The sequence below is a fragment of the Hydractinia symbiolongicarpus genome, chromosome 8 (genome assembly GCF_029227915.1).
Source record: "Hydractinia symbiolongicarpus strain clone_291-10 chromosome 8, HSymV2.1, whole genome shotgun sequence".
NCBI lineage: Eukaryota > Metazoa > Cnidaria > Hydrozoa > Anthoathecata > Hydractiniidae > Hydractinia > Hydractinia symbiolongicarpus.
In genome coordinates, this window is record NC_079882.1 from 8,598,840 (window position 1) to 8,620,100 (window position 21,261).

The 21,261-nt window shown below is 42.5% G+C and overlaps 1 pseudogene; it reads right to left on the bottom strand.

Moving 5' to 3' along the window:
* Positions 1-46: 46 nt before the first annotated feature.
* Positions 47-20,059, bottom strand: LOC130655732 (uncharacterized; annotated as a pseudogene).
* Between the last annotated feature and the right edge of the window lie 1,202 nt (positions 20,060-21,261).

Below are 21,261 nucleotides of genomic sequence, written 5' to 3' on the forward strand. Positions count from 1 at the left end.
CCTGGACTCTCTTTCGATCAAACATCTTGAAGGAACAACAAATTAGTTGTATTTAAAAGAAGATCAATTCTTCCGTACTAAAAATTAATACATTGACATTGATAATATAATGTAAGTTTGAAACTAAAATAGAATTATTAATAAAAATAAATCGATATTTAAAACTACAAGGGTATTTGCTACAAATTGTTATAAATGTTAAACACTATATGACAGTGAAATGCGTAAAAAAGAAGCCAACCAGCTTCTAGTCACGTGAGCATTAAAAGGAACAAAATAATGTACCTAAGCTAAATGTTCGAATTTTTTTTTTTAGATTTAGAGAATTTTTTAGCGAGCACATTAACAAACGACTACACAAAAATCGACTTTATTTTCGGATTTTTCACATAAATAGCGTGCGAGAGTTATTATAAGATATTTCCACGTACAAACGTTAAATAATATATCCATTGGTGAGCGTAGGAACAAATTACACAATACAGCAGCCATTTTTAATTCATGACGTTACAACTAACGTCACATTTTCACTAATAGCGACAAGCGTCCACGGTAACGTAAAAGCAACATAAAATGGTAAACACACGGCATGATCTGTCCATGGCGTGCATCGTCGTTGCTAGGTGACGCATACAGAGTATAATGGTGCGTCAGCTATGTACAGTTTCGTCGCGCGTATTTTTCTATTTATTTCGCAAAAGATTTTCCAATTGATTATAACCTAGAACAACAGAAGCAAAACATACACAAACATAGCAACAACAGTAGATAATTCAGCAAAAAGTCCGACGAGAAAAGAATAAAGACCTACCTCTTTTCATTCTTTCTTCACTTTCCGCTCTGACGATTTCGCATCTTCAACTTTTGGTTTCTCAATCTTCGATTTTTCAGTCTGTATATGAACATGCACTTCAGGCTTTTCTTCGTCATCTTCATTGTTCTCGTTCACATTCACCATACTTTGACGCTTGTGATCATATGAGAATGTTCGAGGTGCTTGAGGTATGTACATGGAATGCTTCGGATACACCAGCTGCGGTTCATGTATTGATGGTTCGTTTACCACTTGTCGCGAAAACGTGAGAGGTTGGTATTGTCGTCGATCCGCTTGTGCAGCCGGCCAGAAACGTGAACCGAGATTGTAAGCATTACCTACATCTGTAATCGTTTGAGGTATCTCTTCGTTTGCTGTTAAACGTTCATTTGACGTTGCAGGCATCGTTTCACTTGACACCACATGATCAGTGGTTTCAGGGAAACGCATGATGTTATTGGCCAAGTAGGGTACAGGTGGCAGCTCTTGTCTTGCTCGCAAAGTACTTCTCAACTGAGCATTCAGTTGTTTCCGCTCTTGATCCATTTCTTCCTGCTTAATTTCTTCACCAATTTGACGCTGCTTCAAAGCCTCTGCTTCCGCTTGTTCATTAATACTACGAGCTTCATCCATTTGGCGCAATTCTTCTTCATCTTGAGCTTGCTTCATTTCCCTCATGGCAGCCATCTCCCCAGCCAATTGTTGTCGCTGCTGCATGTTGTTTTCCCGTTGCATATACGGTTGCTGGAATATCCCTGATTGTCTTTCAACAGTATTTCGTTGCGGTAATAAAGGCTCTTCTACTTGTTGGGGTTGTTCTTGTGCAGGTGCATCCATTGAAGCTCTATTTTGAAATCGTTCTTCAATGCGGGGTGTGTCTTCTTGTTGTCGTTGTTGTACGAACTGTACAGGTTGCATTGGTGGTATCTGCGCAATAATAGGTTGTCGCTCCAGTGGCTGTTCAAAATAATGCCGCTGATGGAACATAGGTAACAAGGGCTGCATAACTTGCGGCTCTTCTTGTTGGATCTGCGGTTGAACAACCATTCGATTTTCAGCTACTCTTTGCGGTTCCGCGTACATTCTACTTTCCTGTTGACGTTCACTTGTCATCATCATGCCTTCTGGTTGCATCTGGGCTGGCATCTCATTTCTGACTTCACCCATTGGAGTTTGTTGAAGAAACTCTTCGTTTGTTGTAGGTTCTCGTTGTACTTGTTGAGCACCAGCCATCTCTTCTCTTTGTTGAATTCCTTGAGCTGGTTCTTGTAGCAGCTGACTATGGAACTGCCTCACCGGTACTCGGTTGCTCTGGATGAACTGTGGTCTTCTGTGACGAACATGTTTAATGTTGCCAAAAATCTGATCTTCGACAGCTGGGAACGAATTAGTAGGAGCTTCAGAAGAAACCTTGCCAAGGTTGTTATTCGCAACGTTACTACTTTCGTCAGGAAGAGGTCCTGGGAAGATGTCAAACGATTTGCTGTTCAGTCCAAGTATTTTTTGCGTTTTTTGTCCAGCCGCCGCTCGCAAAAGTTGAAGGATAGGGTTCTTCTCGGCTTTTTTACCGTGCACTATAGCTCTCACTTCTGGAGGTTCTTCATTCCACACACTCCCTTCAACATCTCTTTTGTTTAAACTAAGAACTCTCCACCGTTTTTCACTTGGTTCTATTTTTTCATTTGAATGAGTGTCATGTATAATTCCTAAATTGTTTTCTGCTTGAACGGGAATGTTGACTGGTTGCTCGTACTCCATTGCTCTCCTCCGTCGTTTTTTTGAAGGTATGTCATGTCGTTTGTCAGTTTCAATGTTTACTTTGATGTGAGGCTTGTCTTCATCTGGGTATGGCTGTGAGTATGGCATTGGATAAAGTCCACGATATCTGGCGAAAGTATTTCTGTAGAATGGTTGCTGTAATCTTGGACGCTCGGAGTATATAGCCGAAGAAGGCGAAATGTCTGTGGGTTCGTTATAATATTCTTGTCGTTTGTTCCGGATATTTTTATTGTTTGAGATAGACGATCTCTTTTGCGTGGTTTCAATATGAATTTTTATGTGTTGATCGTCGTTTGCTATATGTTCTCGATTATTTGTTTGAAATAGTTTTTTCTCTTGGAAATCACTCCCATATACTGGAGTGTACCTAGCGGCCTCAGATTTCGGTCTCTCTGGATCGACCTGAGACCGCCCTAGTATAAAAAATGATTTTTGTTTTTTTGACTTGAATGACTCAAAATGTCATCACCTATTGATCGTTTTCCAAGAACATCGACATTCACCGTGGTTTTATGATGTCTGCGCGGTTGAAAATAATTATTAAATCCGTTATTGTATTCGGGAATACTGGAATGACGGAACTGATATGGGTTGTAAAATCCGGCTTGACGCTTGGATCTTAATTTACTGTGTTTCGTTTTGAAAAAATTAGATTTTTTGTATGGTTTCTCTATTTTCTTTCTTTTACTGGCACTGGCTACGTCTTCTTTCCTTTTAAACGAGCTCTCCTCGCCTTCATCTTCTTCATCACTTTCCTCCATACTTTGACCGTCAGCAGGTACTTCAGTTCTGCCGAAACCTCCTTCTTCGGGGACTTGACTGGCCATACCCTGTTGGGCAGCACCACTGTCAAACATCTGTTGTTCTCCCTGTGGTGCCATGCTCATGCCACCCTCCTGGTACATGTTTTGTCCGCCCATTTGATCCCGCCCTTGTGGCATAGAGAAGCCGGATGGTACATGGTGGTCATTCTCAAAGTTTTCCACTACAGCATTTTGGTGACCAGCCATTTCTTCTCCTCCGACAAATCCAGATTCCATTCCTTCTGGATGCTGACTAGCGCCGTTATATTCCGCCACGTTGCCACCGTGTCCTGCTTCCATCTCACCACTGTATCCTCCGTGACCTCCTTCAGGAGCATGGAAGAATCCCATGCCACCCTGATACATAAATCTGTGTTCAGGTACTCCGACATAGGTGCCTGCATTTGTAACCATAGACCCCATGTGAGTTAAGTGAGCAGCAGGATGCATCATAAAAGTGTCATGAGACTTCAGGATTGGCTGACTAACAGCTGGTGGTGGTTGATGAAAGATCAACGGAGGTTGGTGATACACAACAGCTGGTCTGTGAACGATGACTGGGGGTTGATGGTAAATAATGGGTGGTCTACGGATAACTAAAGGTGGCCGGTGAACAATAATTGGGGGTCTGTGATAAATCTCTGGAGGGGGATGATAAATAACTGGAGGTCTTTTCACGACAATATCGTTCTTTTTGCTTGCTTTTCCTTTCTTTGTGTCATCCTCCTCAGCGAGTTTATTTTTCTTCGTTAATTTTGATCTCTTCTTGTTTTTTCCATCCTTTTTGTTATTGACTTCAGATCTTTTATTTATTAACTTTACTAATTTTGATTTTTTGCTCGATTTATTATTCTTAACAGCTGCTTTTGTTGCTATGGTTGATTTTTGAGCTCCTGCTTCTTCAGCAATATTGCTATCTTGAGGCTCAGCACTTACTTCTTCCTCTGTATTATCAGCATTTTCAACGAAGTTATGTCCTCCTTCGCTATCTCCTCCGGTCTCTTGTTGTTCTCCTTCCCCTTCCGGCATACCAACAGCTTCATGGGAAGACATAACACCAGCACCATCCATCAAATGGCTTGCATCACCATACCCAGCATGCGCAAAATGATCTCCATCTGCACCATAGTCAGTTTGACCAATCATTCCACCCACATGATGTAGACGACTACTTACATGTTCATACACTGGATGCGTTACATAAGAATCATGTGAATGCACGATTGGTTGATGTATGGCAGGTGGAGGTGTGTAGAAGACAACAGGTGGTTGATGGTAAACGATGCTTGGTCTATGAACAACTACAGGAGGTCTGTGTACAACAACAGATGGTCTGTGGATTACAACGTCTGGTCGATGGACTATCAAATCAGCTCGATGATACACCTCATCTGGTTGATGGTAAACAATAGGTGGTCTGAAAACGACAACGCGGTGCTTTTTAGTTCCACTTTCAGTATGTTCTTTATGGTGGTGTGATTTAGCAGGAATAGTTGATCGATCGTATCCATGACTATCTTCGTGTCCGCCTTCGTGACCACCTTCGTCCCCGTATCCTCCATGACCCCCTTCATGGCCTCCACCACCATGACCTCCACCACCGAAATGGCCAAAACCATGGCCACCACCGAAGTGGCCGAAACCATGACCGCCAAATCCATGTCCACCGCCAAATCCGTGTCCACCGCCACCGCCAAATCCATGTCCACCGCCGAAACCATGTCCACCACCGAAACCATGTCCACCGCCAAAACCATGTCCACCACCGAAACCATGTCCACCGCCAAAACCATGTCCACCGCCGTAACCATGGCCACCTTCACCTTCTCCCTCACCATCACCACCTTCATGGCCCCAACCATGACCATCACCTTCGTGACCATGAGTATCCTCATGATGGGCAATATCATGGCCTTCGTAATAACCTCCATGCCCAACAAATCCACCATCTGCATGCTCCAATTGAGATCCAACTTGCTCGTGGTTGTCATGCGTCACGTACATATCATGCGACACTACTCTTGGTCGATGTACAACAGGACCAGGTTGATGGAAGACTACAGGTGGTTGATGATAAATTACAGCAGGTCGATGGACTAAAACAGGTGGTTGATGGATTACCACAGAAGGTCTGTGAATAACAATATCTGGTCTATGTACAATGATATCGGGACGATGATATAACTCAGGACGTGGATGAAAAACAATATCAGGTCTAGACACAACGATATTCTGTTCATCTGCATGGTGATGATGATGATCATTATGATGCTCCCAAGTATTTCCATGACCATGTCCCCAGTCATGACCTCCCCAATCTTCATCAAAATCGTGATGCCCTCCGTGACCCCCGTGGCCGCCATGTCCACCATAACCTCCTTCATGGCCACCTTCTCCGTGACCACCATATCCTCCTTCGTGGCCTCCGTAGCCTCCCTCGTGACCACCATATCCGCCCTCGTGACCACCATAACCCCCTTCGTGACCACCATAACCTCCTTCGTGACCACCATAACCGCCTTCATAATCACCGTAGCCGCCCTCATGACCTCCATATCCTCCTTCGTGTCCACCTTCTTCATGATCACCACCAAAATGCCGCTTCGAACCAGTAACATTTTTTTCTTTGCTAATGGAATGCTTTTTCTTTGAAGCCACCTTTCCTTTTTTGTATCCACCACACAACTCTACATTGTGAGCATCGTTACAATCTAAACCTGCGTTACCCCAGCCATCGTACCCTCCATGGCCCCAACTACCATACTGACCGAAGCCTCCATCATATCCTCCTAGATGTCCATTACCATATCCACCAAGATGACCTCCAAACCCTCCATATCCACCACCGTGTCCTTCGTAACCACCGAAAACTTGATTTCCAACATGCTCGACGTGGGAACCTACATGAACAGGCACTTCGTGGGTTGCATATAAGTCGTGTGAGTGGTGAACAGGTTGATGAACTATCGGTCCAGGTTGATGGAAAACGATAGGTGACTGATGAACGACGATCGGAGGTTTATGCATCATCACAGGTGGTCTATGGACAACAACATCTGGACGATGAATAACAACATCTGGTCTGTGCACAACTACATCTGGTCTATGAATTATTTCTGGTTTCTGGTGAAATATTACATCTGGTCGATGAATCACAGTTACATGGTGTTTCTTCGATGCCTTCTTTGCTTTTTTCTTGGGTATGGAAGATCTTCCTGAAGAGTCTTCTGTATCTGGAAGTTGCGGAGCAAATCCGATTGGTCCAATAAGGTGCTCATTACCAACTGCCTCTCCACCTACTGCTCCTCCAAAACCCCCGCCATATGAACCAATTCCTGCGCCAAAGCCGCTATGAGAACCATCTATTGCGCCAAATCCACCATTAGAAGCATCTATACCACCAGTTGAGCCAAATCCGATGCCCCCCATACCACCATGGCCTTCACCAACAAATCCACCGCCAAATGCACCTTCTCCACCTCCAAAGTGGCCATCACTAACTCCAAAGTGGCCATCTCCGATTCCAAAGTGGCCATTGCCAAAATGAGCATCGCCTGTAGTGTGGGTACCAACATGTTCAATTTCTGAACCAACATGTACTGGTACGTGATGTGTGACAAACATATCATGTGAATGATGAATTGGTTGATTAATTACAGGATGTGTTTGATGAAAAACAATTGGCGATTGGTGAATCACCATAGGAGGCTTGTGTACAATAACAGCTGGTCTGTGAATTATAACATCTGGTCTGTGGATTACAACATCAGGCCTGTGCACGACGATGTCAGGTCTATGAATAACTTCTGGTCTTTGATGAAAAACTACGTCAGGTCGATGGATCACAGTAACATGGTGTTTCTTTGCAGCTTTCTCCGACTTACTTTTAGCGGGAGTTCTTTTGTTATCATCTAAAACATTGATCGAATCATCGGCATCTCTTTTAACTTTCTTCGACCTCTTTTTACTTTTTTTCTCTTTCTTCTTAGACTTTTCAACTTTTGATTTCCCAAACGCTTGACCGTCTCCATGATTTCCAACACCCACAGATAATACACCATCATGCCCAGTTTGACCATTGACACCATGGACTCCACCAAACCCATACCCCCCAACATTACCAAAGCCATACCCGTGCCCATCACCTCCCGTAAATCCATGTCCGTCACCTCCTGCATACCCGTGTCCATCACCTCCTGAATAGCCGTGACCATCACCTCCTGCGAACCCGTGACTGTCACCTCCTACAAACCCGTGACCATCACCTGCATATCCGTGTCCATCACCTCCCGCATACCCGTGTCCGTCACCTCCCACAAGCCCGTGCCCATCACCTCCTGCATATCCGTGCCCATCACCTCCTGCAAACCCGTGACCGTCACCTCCTGCAAACCCGTGACCGTCACCTCCTGCAAATGCGTGGCCATCACCGTGACTAATGTCATGACCCTCGTAGAATCCTCCTTGACCTGTAATGTGTCCAGCGTGTTCCACATCTGAACCGACATGTTCATGAGCGTCGTGAGCAACATAGTGATCATGTGATACTACTTGAGGTCGATGAACAACTGGAGGAGGTTGATGGAATACGATAGGAGGCTGGTGAACCACCACAGCAGGTCGGTGAACAAGTACTGGTGCCTGGTGGATTACAACTGATGGACGATGAATAACTACATCTGGACGATGTACAACGATATCCGGTCGATGATACAATTCGGGTCGTGGATGGAATACAACATCGGGTCGATATAATACGGTGGACTGTGTACCTCCAGTGTGCTCGTCGTGATGGTCCCAATTATTTCCGTGGCCCCACTGACCATGGTTAATATCATGAGCATCTGCATGACCTACCTCAGCATGTCCAATTTCATGATCGCCTATGCCTCCCCCAAAACCAATGTGACCGTCTTCATGACCACTAAAACCAACGTCATGACCACCAAATCCACCACCGTGACCTCCAAATCCACCATCGTGCCCGCTAAAACCACCATAGTGGCCACCGAAACCACCATCGTGGCCACCGAAACCACCATCGTGGCCACCGAAACCACCATCGTGGCCATTAAAACCACTATCGTGGCCAACAAAACCATCGCCATGGCCACCAAAACCACCGTCGTGGCCACTAAAGCCACCTGTTAAACCACCATAGCTGCCTTCATGACCACCGATTCCTTCATGACCGGCAAAGCCTCCAACATGTTGTTTTTTAGTTCCTTTTGTAGGCTTCATTTTCTTTTTCTTTAGTGACTTCTTGTGAGATTTTTTGGTTGGTACTTTTGACTTTGTCCAAGGATGGTCGTTAAAGTTACTTGTGGCAGCACCGGCTACAATTCCTCCGGGAGGTGAAAAGCCTTCAGGTTGTCCTAAAACTCCACCTACCTCTCCCTCATGGCCATAACCATCATCTCGACCATAGCCTCCTTGATAACCATGACCAAAATCATTTCCATGGGCAAAATCATCCCCGTGGCCAAGCTCTTCTCCATAACTTCCGCCATGGCCGAATTCCCCTCCATGCGAATATCCATGGCCCAATCCACCGTCATGAATCATTTCAGGACTTCCATGATCGAAATCTTCATCGTGTGCAATTTCAGCGTGACCATCCTCTCCAATTGGTCCAACTGAGCCTTGTAAAGGAACGTCATTTCCATGACTAAAATCTGCTCCTGCATCACCGTGTTCTTCTTCGTCATACCCAACAGAAGCATGTCCCATATTTTCAACATGGCCATGAATAGGATATTGTCCTATTTGCCCACCAACATGGCGAAGATGAGAACCAACGTGTTCTGGCACATCATGGGTGACGTACATATCGTGCGACACAGCATGTGGTCGATGCACAACAGGACCGGGTGTGTTGAAAACGACTGGAGATTGATGATATATTATGGCCGGTCTATGAACCACAACAGGTGGCCTTCGGACCACTACGGAAGGTCTTTTAATAACAATGTCCGGTCGATGAACAATCAGTGGTGGTCGATGTACGATTTCTGGAGCTTGGTGATAAATAATATCTGGACGATTTACAACAACTTTGTGTTTTTTTGATGTGGTTTCTTTTTGCTCCTCTTTTTTTTCTTCTTCCTCATCGTCATCATTATTGTCATCCTCTTTATCAGATTCAACAGATCGTCGAGTTCGTTTATTTTTTTGCTTTGTAATTTCCCCACGCTTGTAGGCTTGTGGTGCAGCGAATCCGCCTTCTGGGAGATGTCCCACAGGGCCATTATCAAATGGAGAATTTTCGTGCGATGGTTCCGCTGGTCCATCACTTCCATAATTATCCAAACCTAGAAGAAATACGAAACAACTGTTAATGTCCGCAGTCCAATTACAACACAAATGTTTTGCAAAATTTCAAAAAACTTTAGATAGAAGAAAGAAACAAAACGTATAATCTCATGTTCTAAAATGACAACTAACAGAACACACGCTGCAGAATATAAATGTTTTGTATATGTCGATGATACTAATGGAATGAAGATGATTTTCTGTGATGTCTTTATGCCACCAATGGAAACATGCTTTTAAGAGCTCCCATAAAACATCCGATTTTTACACTCTGTGCGGTATGCATGCAGTTCCTTTGTTATTACGGAAACAGCGTGGTACTGTCAGTCGTCATTAAAGTTGGCAGCTCATATGTACATTGCTTTACCTTCAAGGCCTCCTCCAAGACCATGACCAAATCCACCGTGTTGGCTTATTCCATGATGTGGGAAACCACTGAAGGCTTCGTGACCATATCCGCCGGCCATTTCTTCATGACCAAAACCTCCATCAAGACCTTCGTGACCAAAACCACCCATTCCTTCGTGACCAAATCCTGCCATTCCTTCGTGACCAAAACCTCCGGCAAGACCGTCATGACCAAAGCCTCCACCAGCGCCGTTATGACCATAACTTCCTCCATATTCCTGTCCATAAGATCCTGAATATTCTTGATGACCGCCGTATAGTCCTCCATGCATACCAGGTTCTCCTGGACTGTAATGACCGAACCCGTTACCTTCCTGCTCCCCTGGTCTGCCTGCCTCTCCGTGCCCCATGTTCGACATCGACATGAAAGGTTCATGGCCTTCGGAACTTTCTGGATCGGCATAAGGCACGTGGCCATTACCGAAACCATGGTAGCCTGAATTTGGTGCAGGGCCATAACCAGTAGTTCCGTAAAATGGAGAATGTGGGTAGTTTACAATTGGACCGTGAGGTACACCGACATAGCTACCAACTTTATTGACGACTGAGCCCATGTGAGTGTAATAAGCGGAAGGATGGAATCTAAATGTATCATGCGACACCAGTAACGGCTGTTGTACCGCTGGAGGTGGTTGATGAAAGACCAAAGGTGGTTGATGATAAACCACAGCTGGTCTATGAACAATTACTGGCGGTTGATGATAAATGATTGATGGTCTATGTATAAGCAATGGCGGTCTATGAACAACTATATCTGGCCTATGGTAAATTTCTGGAGGTGGATGGTAAATAATAGGTGGTCTGCTTACAACAACATCTTTTTTCTTCTTTTTACCTGTCTTAAAATTGGTCGAATTTGTAATAGTACCTTTGCTTTTTAGCTTTAAATCCTTGTCAGAGTGAATTTTACTCCGCTTGACAGTGGTGCCTTGAACTAAGGAACCGAGATTAAAGTTAGCAATGTTTCCCTTAACAGAAGTGGTCTTGTCGCAAATACAGTCTTTTTTTCCAGTGCAGCTACATCCTGTAGGGTGGACATGCGGCTCGACATGATAATCATGCACATGGTGAGTAATCACTCGATGATGGTGAACAACTGGATGAACCACTATAGGTGCTTGGTGAACGACAACTGGTGGCTTATGTACTACCACCGGCGCTTGGTGGTAAACAATAGGCCTTCGATGGACAATTATAGGAGCTCTATGTATAACAATATCTGGACGATGAATAACATCTGGAGGCTGTGGTACTATAATGTCAGGACGTTTATAAACAGTAGTTTCGTGATGATCGTGATCGTCCCCATGAAATCCAACGTCATGCATTCCTCCTTCATGCATACCTTCAACATGCACGCCACCATCTTGAATTCCACCATCATGACCGTCTAATGAGGTGTAATCTCCGTGATTATAGTTCATTTCCCCATGATCGTAACCAGAACTGATAATACCACTGTTTCCGTCGTAGCCTCCTCCAAAACCATACCCATGTCCCTCAATTCCCCCGCCAGTCATGTGAGAAACAGGACCACCTACTCCGTATCCTACATTAACGGTCCCACTTGTGGGACAATCGTCATCACAATGGTCTCCACAATCTATACAGCGAGAAGATATATCTTGTTTTTTAGAATTAGTAAAATAATTACTTCCGTGTGCTGCTAGAAGGGACCTTTGCGTTGCATTAGCAACTTTCATCCTCTTGTCTTCGCTGTTTGGATCACACACGCAGTCTTTTTTGCCCATGCAATCACAACCTGTTTCGTGAGCGTGATTGTCTTCGTGATAATCGTGCACATGATGAGTGACCATTCTGTGATGGTGCACCACAGGATGAACAACAATAGGTGATTGATGTACAATTACGTTGGGCTTGTGCACTACAATAGGCCTCTGGTGGTAGATTACTGGACGTCTGTGCACAATGATCGGTTTCCGATGAATAACCAAATCTGGACGATGTACTACATCTGGAGGCTGTGGAACAACTATGTCAGGTCGATGATAAACCGTAGTATGACCATGATGTTGATGATGATGGCCTTCCCCAAGTGCTCCAACAAACCCATCGTGTCCATAAAATCCGCCATGTTCATATCCTCCATGACCAAATTCGCCACCAACACCAACACCAGTACCAAAACCACCAACACCAACACCACCACCAAAACCGCCAACACTACCACCAAAACCACCATAACCACCACCAATACCAACGCCACCATCGTGTCCAAAATCTCCAGCTACACCTGAACTAATTCCATGTCCGAAAGCATTTCCTCCTAAACCAAATCCATGCCCATAGCCATACCCTCCTATTCCAGCATCTACACCATGACCGAAGTCAGCGCCATGACCGAAATCACCGCCAATACCATCTCCACCAAGTTCAAATCCGCCATGTCCTAAACCGCCTTCCAAACCATATCCATGACCTCCAAAACCACCGTCAAAGCCCTCTACACCATGGCAGCTTGGATCGCAATGATCACCACAATCCAGGCATCGCGTGGAAATGTCTTGCTTTTTCTTTGCAGCTTTACCATGTGAAGTGCTCGTTTTCGACTTTTTCGTAGATTTCTGCACTGTAGATTTTCTTTTTGAGTTAGACACATCGCCTTGATCTAACTGCTCTTGTGGAAAACGTTGATCATCAGGAGCTTGTGCTGCTGTTTTAGCATCAAGTGTGTTATCATTTTCTGTTGAATCTGTATTTTCCTCATTTGGGGAATCTTCTTCAGATGGTTCATCTGAAGCTTTTGGTCCCACAGCGCCATTCAAATAATTTGATATATCATCATCTAGAAAAAGACATGTGAACAGTACGAAAACAGTGCGTATTTAAACAGACACTTACAAAAATCTATCTTACAATAATTTTAAATGTTTACGCAACAAAACATAGAAATTAGTGCAATCAGTCTGATGCGTAGAAACATGTGCGTGTTTATTATGTGCGTGTCGAATCAGTAAAATCGTTGATCAATGTTGGCTGGGTCAGTAATATTTTTGTTTACCTGAAGTTTCGTCAGGTGTTGCTCTTTGTACAACATGAAGGATTTTAGATCGCGATTCACCTCTTTCGTCCGTACGACCTCCCTCCTCCTCCTCCTCCTCGTCCCTATCCTCCTCCTCTTCACGTTCCTCAATTCTCGAGCGAGATTTGCCACTATCGTCATCATCATCTTCATCATTTTCTTCCTTATCATCTTTATCATCTTTACCTTTGTCCTCTTCTTCGTCTTCGTCATTCTTCCTATCTCCTTCGCCTCCCTCTAAGCGCTCACCCATAATATGACCATAATGTCTAGTACCGTATACATCTCCAAAGCCGTGTTCACTGTACAACTCGCCTCTGTACATGGGGTGATGATGATGTCCAATGAATTCGTGACTAGTACCGTAATCAGCATGAGGCATGTAACCTCCGTAGAAGTCTCCAACACCAAAATGTCCTTCCCTCAGATTATCAAAGATGTGGTGACCATCGTAACCGTGAGAATAGCCGTGTATGTGAAATGGATTACCCATTAAGTCATGTACCTTTGTAACGTGAGAATGAACATGACTAAACCTAGGTACAGGTGCGTACATATCGTGTGAGTAAAACTTTTGATGGTGTACCATTGGGGGTGGAGTGTGAAACACAACATCTGGCTGGTGATAAAATATTGGTGGTCGATGGATGACAACAGGGGGTTGGTGAACAATAATGGGAGGACGTTGGACTAACAATGGAGCCCTATGAATCACTATATTAGGCCTATGAACAACTTCCGGAGGGGGATGAAATACAACACCGGGTCTGTGAAGTACCACTTCTCTTCCACCATCATGGCTGTGATGAAACTCAAAGGTACTGTGGCCATGATCGAACAAATACTGTCTTTTACTGCCAGTTTCTTCCTTGTGATGTTTCTTATGTTTTCCTTTAGATATTTTTGATCGCTTAAAACGACCCATGGCTTCCATGCCGTTTGGCACATCATTTGGATAAGCAAGGGGCTCCAAAGACTGATTTTCCATACTTCCTTCCATGCCTTGTTCACCCTGTTCTGGCTCTATAGCGCTTGGAGATTGGCTAAAACCAGGGAAACCTGATACGCCAGGTTGTTCCATATCCATTGTTCGAGTTTGTGATGGTTGAAAAGCAGGTTCGTTCATAGCGAATGGTTCGTTAGAAGCGGAATCGTGAAGAGATCTCAAATCGGGAAGGGCACTATGATCAAACCCTAATCCATGAATACCATTCTGTGTCATTAGAGCTTCGTTCAGGTTTCCGCCATTCATTTCTGCTGAATGAAAACCTCCTTCACCTAAATCATGTGAATTTGAGCTATGTGATTCCTCTTCTAACTGACCTGCGAGACCTTGAAACAAAGGTTGACCCATGTGTGTTAAAAGACGTGGTGGGCCAATGTAATGGTGTGCTGTGCGTAGTATAGAGCCCAAGTGTTGTGCAACAAAGCTTGGGTGAACAACAAATGTGTCGTGTGAGTAAAGTAATGGTTGTTGTACGGCAGGAGGTGGTTGGTGGAAGATAATAGGTGGTTGATGGTAGACCACAGCAGGTCTGTGTACAATCACAGGAGGTTGGTGATATATAATGGGTGGACGGTGTATGACTATAGGAGGTCTGTGAATAACTATATCTGGCCTATGATAAATTTCTGGGGGTGGATGATAAATAATAGGTGGCCTATTAACAACAACATCTTTCTTCGTACCTTTCTTGTCTTTCGTTCTTGTCTTCCCACCGCTGGCAGCCCGTCGCAATCGTGAGAGAGTTGACTTTTTCTTTTGTTTACTCTTCTTTCTATCTTTTCTTTTGTGAATATCAGACTTTCTAATGCCATTATCAATGCTGCCCTCACCTGGATTGGCTACACTCAACCCTTGAACCTCTTGCCCTCCAATTTGACCTACGGCACCATCCTGAACACCCATTGATCCACCATCCACACCCATGCCCATATTCCCACCTTCAACACCTTCCGCACCTACTGCGCCACCTTCAGCACTCACCCCACCACCCTCAGCGCCTACGCCACCGCTTTCGACAGCCAAGCCACCATTAACACCACCAGCCATCATTCCATTGTTACCACCTTGTAAATCAGTCTCGCCTTCATGAAAATCACCATGACCAAAGTTTATGCCGTTTGCGTTTGTTACGCCTTCAGAGTCCCACCCAAGTTGTTTGGGCACACCAGACCATACCCCTGCATGTTGTATCTCCGAGCCAACGTGATGAAGTGATGGAATTGGCATCCACGAGTCATGCGATCGTAGGAGAGGTTGATGAACAACAGGCGGTGGTTGATGAAATATCAAAGGTGGTTGTTTGTAAATTACTGCAGGTCTGTGCACAATCACAGGAGGTTGATGATAAACAATAGATGGTCTTTCTATAAGAATAGGTGGTCGGTGTAAAACTATAGCTGGCCTATGGTAAATCTCTGGAGGAGGGTGATATATCACTGGAGGACGATTTACGATGACGGCATTCTTCTTCCCACCTCTAGCTTGTTTTAATTTCTCAGTTTTGGCATATTTTCTCTTACTTTTTCTTGGCTCTCCATTTGCGTCTCCCTTCACATCACGTTTGTGCACAATATTACCGGCTTCAGTGTTGTTCTTAGCAGCAGTTCCATTTTTTGCATCAGCCACATCGTTTGTGCTTAATTTTAAGCTAGTACTGTTCTTCCCATCGAAGTTCATCGACTTACTTTTACCCACTTCAATGGTTATATCGTGTGCCTTACTGCTCTCCTCCTTTGGAGCAATTTGTTGAAGTGTATTATTTAAAGGTTCTGTGGAAAGAGGCGTGGTACTGTTGCTCCCAAGCACAGTTTCATTTGTGTTTGTAGAGTTATTTGGCAAGTTATCTTTCTTATATCCATGCTCGTATGATTCCTCATCATAACTCGGTTTCCGTTCAATGTGCGAATCTGTTGTAGGTAAGTCACTTTTTACATCGTGGCTATCTGCAGGGTACATGTCTGGTCTCGGTACATCTCCCAGAGGTAGCATACCTCCAATTTTTTTGTACATCTGCTCTTGAATGTCAGTAATATGTGCGAATTCTTTGTCCTCCTTTGCCGCTTCTTCTTGTTCACTACTTTGCATGCCATAATCACCGTGCACCTCAGGAAGAGTGTTTGCTCCTTGCTCCAAATTCTTTGCAGTGCCATCGCTCTCCTCCGTGGGAAAAGCAATGGGACTAAACGGGCCGTCTTTAGGAATATCAAATCGAGCTTTTCCGTTTTCATTTCTAAAATAAAATTAGATACAGTATCAGAATGAAGCTATTTGTACTAATTTTTCGCGCAGTTGAGTAAAAAAGGTCGTTAGTTCGCGAAATTTAGGGGAAGGGGTGTGTTTTTAGCAAAGTTTAAACGACAAGCTAAATTTTGTTTAATTTTTCAATTCTAGTACGAAAACTATAATCGCTAATTCTTCTCATACACATTTAATTTTTAAGAACATTTTTATAAGAATAACAAAATTCTAACCAAGATAGTCGTTATTCTTATTTCTTTATTATTCCAAACAATAGACCTAAAAGGCTGCTCTTATATTCTTATAAAGCATATTCTTATAAAGCATATTCTTATAAAGCATATTCTTATAAAGCATAATTCTTTTAAAAGAAAAAAAAGCGTGCAAGTTGACATTGGGAATGAAATAAAAGACCTTTCAAAAATGCTTAGTCTCAACTAGGGCGATTAATGAGAGCGTAAGAGCGATTAACCTTCATATATCTACTTATATTATTTATAAATATGTTACTATTTATATCTATTACTATTAATGTTTTCATAAATAGTAATATAAAGGTTTAACAGCCAGACGCACGAGATTCAAAACTAAACCTTTTTTTTATAGCAGATCCAGTTTCGACAGCTTTTCAACTTTTACCGCGATTTTGTTTCAAAAGATTTCTTGCCTAAGTTATCGAAATTCAGTGAGGAAAATGTAGGGAAACAGTATCCCATCTTGTACACATCTTTTTTAAAAACGCATCTTATGTAACACTTCAGTTATAAGAAATATTTTATCAGGAAGATCATTCAAAACTTAATACCTAGCTTACACTGCCAATTTTTAAGCTTTAGTAAAAATTTAAATTAAAAAAAAAAGCAACCTCGATCTCAGGGCCTGTAGAGCAAGGTTACTTAATCACTTTATGCTAACAGGGTGACCAAGATACACAAAATAACGAGGTGGGGGAATACATGGGTTAATTCCCATGGATTTTTTCACAGGCTAATATTGTCCAAGGTAATAAACTTATTGTTATCTAATTGTTTTTATAAGAAACCACTTTATAAGCGACTTTTATCAGTTGTTAAAATGTAAAATTTTTAAGAAAAAAAAACTTTTTTAGTGCAAAATTTAGGAAACTTTTACAAGTTGTATGTTAACTTGATTTCCTATAAGAAAAAAAAACGTTTACAGGAGATTGTTAGCGCATTATAAGCTTTTACTATATCGGCAAAATATAGAACTGTCTATTCATCAATCTGTTGTTGAAAACATACATCACTTTGTTATCATAAAAACAGCTAAACAAGGCATCTTTACTAGGTTGAATATTCCGAGCGAAATAAATTTAAGCAGTTTGTTTGGCTGGCGAAAATTTTTGCTGTTGGAAAGTAGAATCGATTCCTCGATTATGACGTTGCTAGGTAACGTATCTCTCATTGCTGCAAATGAGGCACATAATTCTCAAAGTGGAAATTTGTTGATAAATAAAAAATCAACATTAATTAATCTTTGATCATGTGGTGCGCACAGTAAAAAAAAAAAATTCACACTGTGCAGAAGGCTGTTAAGAAAGGTACATTTGTACCCACAAACACCGCCCATATTTAAAGAGGTAATTTGTACTCACAAACCTCACCCATATTAAAAGAGGTACATAGGTACTCACAAACCCCACCCATATTAAAAGAGGTACATTTGTACTCACAAACCCAGCCGTATTCAACACTAAAAGCCGATTCAAATTACAAAACCAGTTTTAATTTGGGAAAAAATTCAGACTATTGCGAACATTTACGTCATCTTTTTTTATGAAGGGTATTTTCACACTACAGGCTTTTTTGTAAGAATAGTGTTTTTTCGTTTCAAAATGATATTCTTCACGTTTGGGCAAATATCATCCTGATATATTCTTAGCACTTTTGAGATTGAATGACCTGAGAATGCAAACTGGTGAAAAAATCACCCCTAAGATGCTTGTTTAACCAGTTTAATTCAACTGACAGACAACTAGATCTTATTAAGAAAAATACTTCAAACGTAAATCAATGATAAAATTTTTAAGATGACCATATACTTAGAATATTTTCAGTTTTTATTCCAATTTTATCTTGAAAATTCTCGTGTATAATACATCGTGGCAATACTGTGCAATATTTATCAATTATCTCTAACATATTAATGGCAATGTATTGCTGTAATGTGAAACGGCCTTTATAACACAATCAAGCGAAGAAAAATAAAAGAAAGGTCTTTTTACCTGAAATGACCAAAACTTCGTTTGCTTCCCTTGTCATCTTTCTCAAAGGATGCAGCGTGTTGAGATTTAAGTTCGGCTGCCGTCGGTAAGTCTGGTATATACCGTCCTGGGTCATCACTCATATGTATTCTATCAAGTTCTCTACTCGCATCATGTAGGTGTTCATACGGAGCCTTTCCTTCCAGCTGATGCGTTTCAGCTTCAACGACAGACTCATGTAACGATGGCAATCTTTCAGTTAACCCTGAACTAGACAACGGAACTCCATCACTAAATCTAGCCAAAGGAACAGAATGGTGTGCGTATTGATGATACAAAGGCGATTCGTAATCTAACTGACGCTCTTTGTCAGCTTGGGTGTCTGCAAACTCGCGTATTGTAGATTCGTGTAACTGACGCAAGCGGGCCTCGTGCATGCGCTCTCGCTCTTCCAGATCTAAGCCGTGGTTCATGTACATACTTTCAGAGTCAGGTAAGGCAATGCCAGGGTTGAAACCATTGGCACTTTCTGAGGAACCTAATCTGGGATCGAGAGCACTTTCAACATTAGATCGGCCGTAGCCAGTGACATCACGCATAGGTAACATGCTTCTACCATACCCGCGTCCGTATCCACCGCCTCCATAACCACCTCCCCACCCTCCTTCTCCACCCATACCGCCCATACCACCCATTCCGTGACCCCAGGTATCTCCATAGCGAGGAATGTCGAAAAAGTGCGGCACATCGTGGTGTTCTTCGTGGTGATGATAGTCAAACATGTGAGGTTCTATGAACGATTCTGGAACGTAATGCACATGATGGGGGCGATGGTGATGGTGTCGTCTGTGGTGATGATGGTGATGATGCGGACGGTGATAATGCATTGGTTCATGATACATTTCCATTGGAGGGTGTACATAAGGTACACTTTGGCCGTGAGAACCCGGTCTTGATACAACTTGTAAAGATGCAGGCTTCGCTTTCACTTTTACACCAGCAGAATTTGCATTTATTTCCAAATCAGCAGACTTATCGTCTACCTGAAAATGAGATGGAGCTCCACCATCTTGCATGTCATGTGTGTCTGCTACGGCATGCTCCCCGTCCCTCTTACTTAACACTACGGGGTCTTCATTCATAGAAATACTACGTTTCACAGTCGTCAAAAAGGGTTCGTTCATTTCAACGTCATGCTCCTGCTCTTGCTCGTAAAAATACGGATCATAATAGTCACGAGCATTCTCAATATACGAAGAGTCGCTGTCTTTAAATAAGCTATTAGCCGTCATGTCAAATGTAGGTGTCGTAACGTCATGACGCTTGTTGTCAACGTCATTGATACCTAGCATTTCACCGTTAGATATGTCCTTTCGTTCGTCGTACTGTTTTGTGAGTTCAGTGTTTACCATAGGGTGATCGACATTAGAGTCCATACCTTGACTGAGATGCGCTTCTTCTTCTTCCTTTTCACTTTCTTCCTTCGCTGAAGTAATGACGTCATTACGAGCTTGCGTTAGTTTCTTATCCTTACGCTTACTTCTTTTCTCAGCATGTTTTGAACGTGTATTATGTTCACTGTTCTTGTGTTTTAAAACTACCTCGGGATGATCATCACTTTTCTTCTTCGTCTCAGTTTCATCGTCTTCACTCTCACTCTCAGTATCTTTACTTTTACTGCCTGCAAGCTTGGAGTTGGACTTAACAACGTCTGACTCAGATTCGTCGTCATCATCACTGTCTATAGTTTTATTTATCACTTTATCTCTCTCTTGAGAAGGGACAGGGATTTCTTCCCTTTTATTTAATTCGGGTGTGTCGTATAAGGCATCACCCACGAATTGATTTTCTTCTAAGTCTCTTTTCGATCTGCGTATTTGTCGTTCGTACTTGGTTTCCGCTACTATCAAGCCATTCAACAATACAATAACTATAAGCAATTTTAAGCGAATATTTGGAGGAAAAACCCCCATGTTATACTCTCCGCGATGCAAGGTAATAAATTCTTGTTATGTCATAATACGTTCGAGGTGTAAAATTTATTCAGAAAAACATATTTTGTACGAGAATATCGCTTTTAGTTTTTTTTTGATAGCTTCTGGCTAGTTTTTTAAAAATTATCTTCGGCACTGGTGGGTGACCTCACTTGCATAGAACTCGTTTCGCCTGAGTGAGCTAGCTAGCGCGCCACCCGTAACGCACTGATCATTGATTGCACAGTGCAGCAAAAAGAATTATACAGACATTCAACGTTAATTAAAAGAAGAATTAAACAAACAAAAATATGAAATTTTAACACGGTATTGTAAAAAATTCCAAGGGAAAACACACAAATTCTTTTTTATAACATACAAACAAGAAATGCCAAAAAATTTTGGATTTTCTAATTTCAGAGATATCTTAGCAAACAAGAGAAAGAGAATTCCATAATTAGCGGTTAATTCTTGAATTCGGCATGATAAATTAAGCTTAATTATAACTGTTGTTAGTTTCGAGACATAATTAACAAGATCACTGTGTTACACATGAGAAAAATTTTATTAGCAAAATTCTTTGGTTTAAAAGGCGTAGGCGTTATGTTGTTTTCAAAAAAACATTATGGAAAGTTGAAATGTTTTCTTTTCAGACACTTTT